This window comes from Mercurialis annua, linkage group LG3, assembly GCF_937616625.2.
Source record: "Mercurialis annua linkage group LG3, ddMerAnnu1.2, whole genome shotgun sequence".
Taxonomy (NCBI): Eukaryota; Viridiplantae; Streptophyta; class Magnoliopsida; order Malpighiales; family Euphorbiaceae; genus Mercurialis; species Mercurialis annua.
The window spans coordinates 65,692,424-65,699,008 of NC_065572.1; positions in this window are offsets into that span (position 1 = coordinate 65,692,424).

Below are 6,585 nucleotides of genomic sequence, written 5' to 3' on the forward strand. Positions count from 1 at the left end.
TAAATAATTATTTTATACGAATAATTATTTCATTCCGCATTTATTTTAGGTTAATGTCATAAAAATTCACCAATTTTACACGTTTTTTCAATTTAATCATGTTCTTTAAAACTTCTCATAAAAATACCAACTTTCATTTTTTTTTCCAAATTCATACACAGTGCTGACGTGTCACTCACTTATTGGTTAAAAATGACTTACACCTCAACAATTTGCACCAATGAATGAGTGACACGTCAGCACCTTGTCTGAATTTGAAAAAAAAAATAAAGTTGGTGTATTTTTAAGAGAAGTTTTAAAAAAAACGTGATTAAATTAAAAAAACGCGCAAAGTTAGTGAATTTTTATAACATTACCCCTTTATTGAACCAAACATCCTAAGCTCAATCATAATAAGAGACGTATCAGAGGTTATACAAATAAAAGTAATAAAATTAGAATATATTTGGGTTAATTGTAAATTAAATTACGAATTTTATTTTAATTTGCAATTACAACACGAATTTTAAAACTTGATAATGTCGGTAACCAACCCTTATTTTTTAGCAAATTGATACACTATTCAATCATCCAACGACATATGGCGGTACATTATAATGTCCACGTCAGTATTTTTTAGAATGATGTATAAAAGTTGGTTACTGATATTGTCAAATTTTAAAGTTCGTGTTGTAATTGCAAGTTCAGGTAAAATTTATGATCTAATTTGCAATTACCTCAATATATTTTAGGCTTAATGCCTTAAAACTGTCCGACCTTTCATCCCGTTTTCAATACTACCCTGACATTGAAAAATTGTCAATTTTACCCCGTTTGCATTTTTTCATTTCAATTGTACCCTGAACCACAAAATTGACCTTTATTTTTATTTGACAAAAGTCAATAATTTTTTTTAAAAAATGGTCAATTTATTATAAAAAGTTAATCCAATGCAAAAAGGGTCAATTTAGATAATTTTTACCAAATAAAAAAAAGGTCAATTTATACTTTATGGTACAATTGAAATGAAAAAAATGAAAATATGGTAAAATTGACAGATTTGCAACGTTAGGGTAGATTGAAAAGGGGATGAAAGGTCAGAGTTTTTTTAAAACATTAAGCCTATATATTAATATGAGAAAAACGTTGGAAAACTACACTAACTAGTTTGAAGGCAAACAAGTCAAATAGATTTCAATATCTATAAGACCATTAATGTAGGTGAAATTAAAAAGAATTTTAAATCAATAACACCCAACTCAGTTACAATTAGTTCAAATTCACATTTATTAGCTCCATATACACTCATGCACAGAGGAAAAAAAAGGGTCCACATAATACATTGTTACGAACTCTGGCGTCTACTGAAAATCCAAACGGTCAAGTGCCATTTGACACCTTTTTATTGGAACATTCAAATATGACTGTTGAGTAAACTAACGGTTGAAAAAGTTGCGTCCGCTATCCATCTTAATCGCGCCCGCGAGAAATGAAGTGAAAACAAAGTTTGACAAACATCTAGGTCGCGCCCGCGACTAATAAAGTGAAAACAAGGGTTTGACAAACATCTGGGTCGCGCCTGCTAAGGATCGGAGTAGCGCCCGCTACTGATATGTCGCGCCCGCGACTAGCTGAAGATAGCGGGCGCGAAAAGCTTCTGTATCTCAAATAATATATTTTTTTTGATTCTCGATTGAAACTTCCGAATCACTCTAGGTTCCACACTAATAAAGAATATTAGAACTTATAAACTGATTATCAAAATTCAAAATTCAAGAGATCAAAATGACTTGGTCCAACAATCTCCCCCTTTTTAATTTTAACAATCAATTTACTAAAATGGCTAAGTTTGTGGGAGTTCAAATGATCTTTGACTCCCCCTCACTTTATGTATTAAGAATGAAAAGCAATTTAATGGCATAAAGTCATAAACAAATAAAACACTTGGTCATTTAGGAAAATTTGCAATTTGGTGAAATGTTTGAAACAAACTATTAGACGACAGACGAGTGCTGAACCAGTCAACCAGCTCATGCCGAGATCTAGATTAATCCATACTTTTTTAACGAAAATGTAAAATAAATTTTAAATCCATATATCAAAAAGTGTGACTATCTTTTTAGATGAAGATTATGGGGAAAATCATGTTGCGGTTTTCTGGAATTAGTAGTATTTTATACGTTCGTAAGATGATCTGCAAATTTTGTTGTTCACTCAATTTGTATAAACAGACCATTCTATGTAGGGCTGACAATTGTGCACATGACCCGTGAACCCGACACGACACGACACGAAGTTAAGCGGGTTCGGGTTGAGTTTATATGAATTTGGATTATAAACGGGTCAACCCATTTATGACACGATTAAATAGCGGGTTAAACAGGTTAAACCCGCCTAACCCGCCTAAGACACGTTAAGACACGTTTAAATCTATATATTAATATATTAATTAATTAAATTATATATGACCAAATATTACTCATATGATATATATAATTTATTAATTGTTATTTGTTATATTAAGATTTATGGTTATTTTAGAAATTTGTTATTTGATTATACTCATTTAATTAAAAAATTGTGTTAAATGGGTTAAATTGATTGTTAATAATCGTGTTAAACAGGTTAAATATGTGATCTGTTATGACCTGCTTTACTAAACGGGTTAAACAGGTCTAAACGTGTTAACCCGTTTATTAAGCGTGTCGGGTTAGGGTTTGACATTTTGACACGATTAGTTAAACAGGTCGTGTTCAGATTGAAAAAATCTGTCATTTCTAAATGAGTACACGACATGTGTATAACACGATGACACGAATGGCCAGCCCTGATTCTATGTCAAGTCCGTATGAGTAATTCAAAAATGTGCTGTTTCGCTTACAAATATAAATGCTTTTGATTAATTGGACCAGACCGATGAGTCAGTACTATTTTCAATCAGTAAATAAATAGTTGGTCAGATGGTCGGTAGGACTTTAAATTGGCAATCTATGGGGTTTTGTTTTTATTACAATGATAAATAGTAACTGATACGTATGTCCACTGCATTATGATGTCTTAGTTTTACCTTTTTTTTTTCTATGTTTTCATGAGATTTTTTTCTTTTTTTATGAATGTTTTCATAAGATTGATATAATGTTTTTTTTCGACCAACCAAATCTATTTAATCAAACTCATTTTTATCATCATGATGTTCCAATCCCTTATCACTGAAGATTTTTCATTAATAATGATTGAAGAGTTCGCAAACTTGATTCAATCATGCTAGATTTGTAGTAGCTAGGATATGTTTTATTAATAAACTATGCTTAATGTTTGAAGATTATACAGTTAATTAAAATGATTGAATACTATATAATTGGAACATATGCAGTACTCCTGATATATAGTTTATACACATTTTAAATGCTTATGTTGCAATTTATATGATAACTATTATATTTTATTTCATCAACCAACAACTATATGTGTGCTGGTTAATTAATATTATATACTCTTGAATTTTTTTGATTCTCATCCAGAAAAAAATTCAATAAATAGTCTATTTCATAGCTTGCTTCTTTAAAGAAAAATGGAATTCTCATTTGGATTTTTGGTATTTGAAATTTTTATTTCTTTTGTATTAGTGTTTTAAGTTTTTTAAAATGTATCAAATAAGTGTGTTATCTTTTTAATAATTACCGAACTACTAAATAGGACAAATTTTATTTTTAATTTTACTAATATGATTCGTCATTTTACTTCCATATTAAATGTATCATTGCAACGCAGTCATATTTTTGTTGCTAATCAAATTTTAATTAAAAACGAAAGTTATTTTTGTGTTTTAATACATTAATGACCACAAAATGGCTAAAAACACTTATTTGATATATTTTAAAAAAGTTGAAACACTAATATAAAAGAAATAGAAATTCAGACACTAAAATACAAAATATAGAAAATTCAGAGTACAAAGTTCAACTTGTTAGGTGTACAATAATTTTTTGTTAGGTGTACAATAATTTTTTGTACTAGCATATATTATTAATAAAGGACGTTACCAAAATTGTAGATATTTTACTCATAAAAGATTTAGTAGCATTAAATAATCAATCAACTAATCTGATTAAGTTACTCTTGTAGTACACTTGATTACCCACAAACAAACAATATTAGCTCAATCCTTCTCTTCAAAGTAAGGAATTCGCATAACTATAAGCAAGTTAAAAATTTGGAAACTTAGTTGGAAATGTAAGTCATTTCTTAAGTACAATGTTTGATTTTACTATATAGGATATAATATATAGTAGTACATATTTCATTTTAATATCCGCTTCATATATAATAGTTTCAAAAAGATTCAAACTTTATATACTTTTTAAAGTTAATATATATAATAATAAGGTAAAATTTGTGGCTGTATACATTCAGTAGGTTTTCACGTAAAGGAACATATTATTATAAGTATTAAAACACACTTTTAATTAGTTCTTGGCCGAAGTCTTAATCTTTAGTATTTGACTTCCCTGTTTCCTTATAAGTTGTAAGGAAGAAGCAATAAAATAAACCGAATAATTGAGCCAAGCTATTAAATTCAGTTCGATTTGATTGATATTAAAAAAATTAAATTATATGTTCGCTTCTGTTTTACATATAAGAAATTCAAATAAATTTTTTATAAAATAAGATGGAAAAAAAAAACTGAACCAAAAAGTTAACCGTGCCGAATTATTCAGTCTGATTTGAAAATTTTATATTTTTATAGTTTCAATACGGTTCAGTTTTGAAAAATAAATTTTCGGTGGAATTCGGTCCGAAACAAATTCACACCCTAGTAAGAACAATAAAAAATTCGCATCCTAGTAATTTATAAGAATAAATTATAATAAAAAAGAATCATGATTGTTGATGTTTGCTTGGCTTGAAGAAGGGGCTAGACATAAAAGACCATCATAACAATTTATTTATTCTCAATTATTAACTCAACGACCTATGCTTCTTAAGGAAATTTATTTTAGAAGTTAGGTTCACTTTATATATTAATTAATTGTGTAACATACATATTTAAACTAATGCAGCATGTGTTAACTAAATCATGTGATTATTGCTTAATTAACTTTCTACGAACCCTATAAAGAATCCCATTATGTCATGCAATTTCGATGCCAAAAATATCATGGAGGGTTTACAATTTGTTTTTGGGTCTCAATGTCATTTTGAACCACTAAAATATAGCTTGGAAAAAGTAAGAGAGCAATAGATGTGTATAAAAAGAATATTTTGACTCCACTTAAAAGTAAATAGTAGTGATTCAAAATTTATGAAACACATCATTGTAATGTATCTATTGGGAAATTAATTAATTAAAAATATAATAATCAATAATATATTTTATTTAATTTATTTAGATAATTTTTTTTTTAAAATAAGTTATAGTATATTATTATTATTATATTATGCTTTTTTTTATTATAATAGAACGAGAGATTTGAATTTCTAATTCACACATCTGAAATAGTGTTTTAAAAACGGAACGATGACGTCTTCATTTTTAGTTTAAAACCAGTTTGATCGGTTCAACCGATGTTTCAAACGATTAAATTACACTTGAAAAGACTTGATTTAGAGCCTAATTGATAGAAACATTAGTTCAACCACCGATTTAATCTCCGATTTAACCATCAATTTAGTCCAGATTAATCGATTCAATCCAGTTCAATCTAATCCAACAAAGGAATTTGATTTATAAAGTCAATCAGACAGGATAGCCTGCTGATATTTGATTCATCCGACCGGTCCGATCCAGTTTTTTAATCACAGATTTGAGCATCACATCTCTACTAATATTAAGATAATAAAAAACGTCCACTTATTTTAAATTATTTATCCACCAATTAATCTAAATCAATGCAATGGCATTAGTAAGAATCATAACCATGAGGTAAATCAAGGATATTTTGGTACAATAATTACTACTTTAGGGAGACGTTATTTCAATAGGGGCCCACACACATCAACCTTTGATTGGTCAGTCAGAGTCAAGTCATCAACGACAGGTCCCCGCTCCATGCATGCAGCTCCTACGGCCTCCACCTGTTATATGTTAGCCTGGCACTGGTCCTTATACATTTTAGAAATTAATAATTTAGTCCTTCAACTTAAACTTTTATTGATGGAGCTAGGGGTGAGCATCGGTCGGTTCGGTCCGGTTCGGTTCCAGAATCTTCAAAACCGGTCATACCGAAGTTAGTTAATTTAGACACCGGACCGTTTGTTTTTTCACCAGACACCGAAATATTTTTTAACCGAAAATTTCGGTCGGTTCGGTATCGGTTATTTAAAACGGTTTGGGCCATTTAAAAAGCCCATTTATTTTTTGGGCCACATTCAATAAAGCCTTAAAAAATACAAGGAAAAATTCATTCATTTCAAAAAAATTCATTTACATTGAATAATGAAACATAATTAACAATAGTTCAAAATTGAATAATGAAAAATAACATCACAATTCACAAATTCATAAGTCTACTCTTAACTGAATTAGCAAAAGGTAAAAACTAAGCAGCTAAATATTACATTCATCCAATTAACTACTGAAGTAGCAAAAATAATAATGAACAGCTA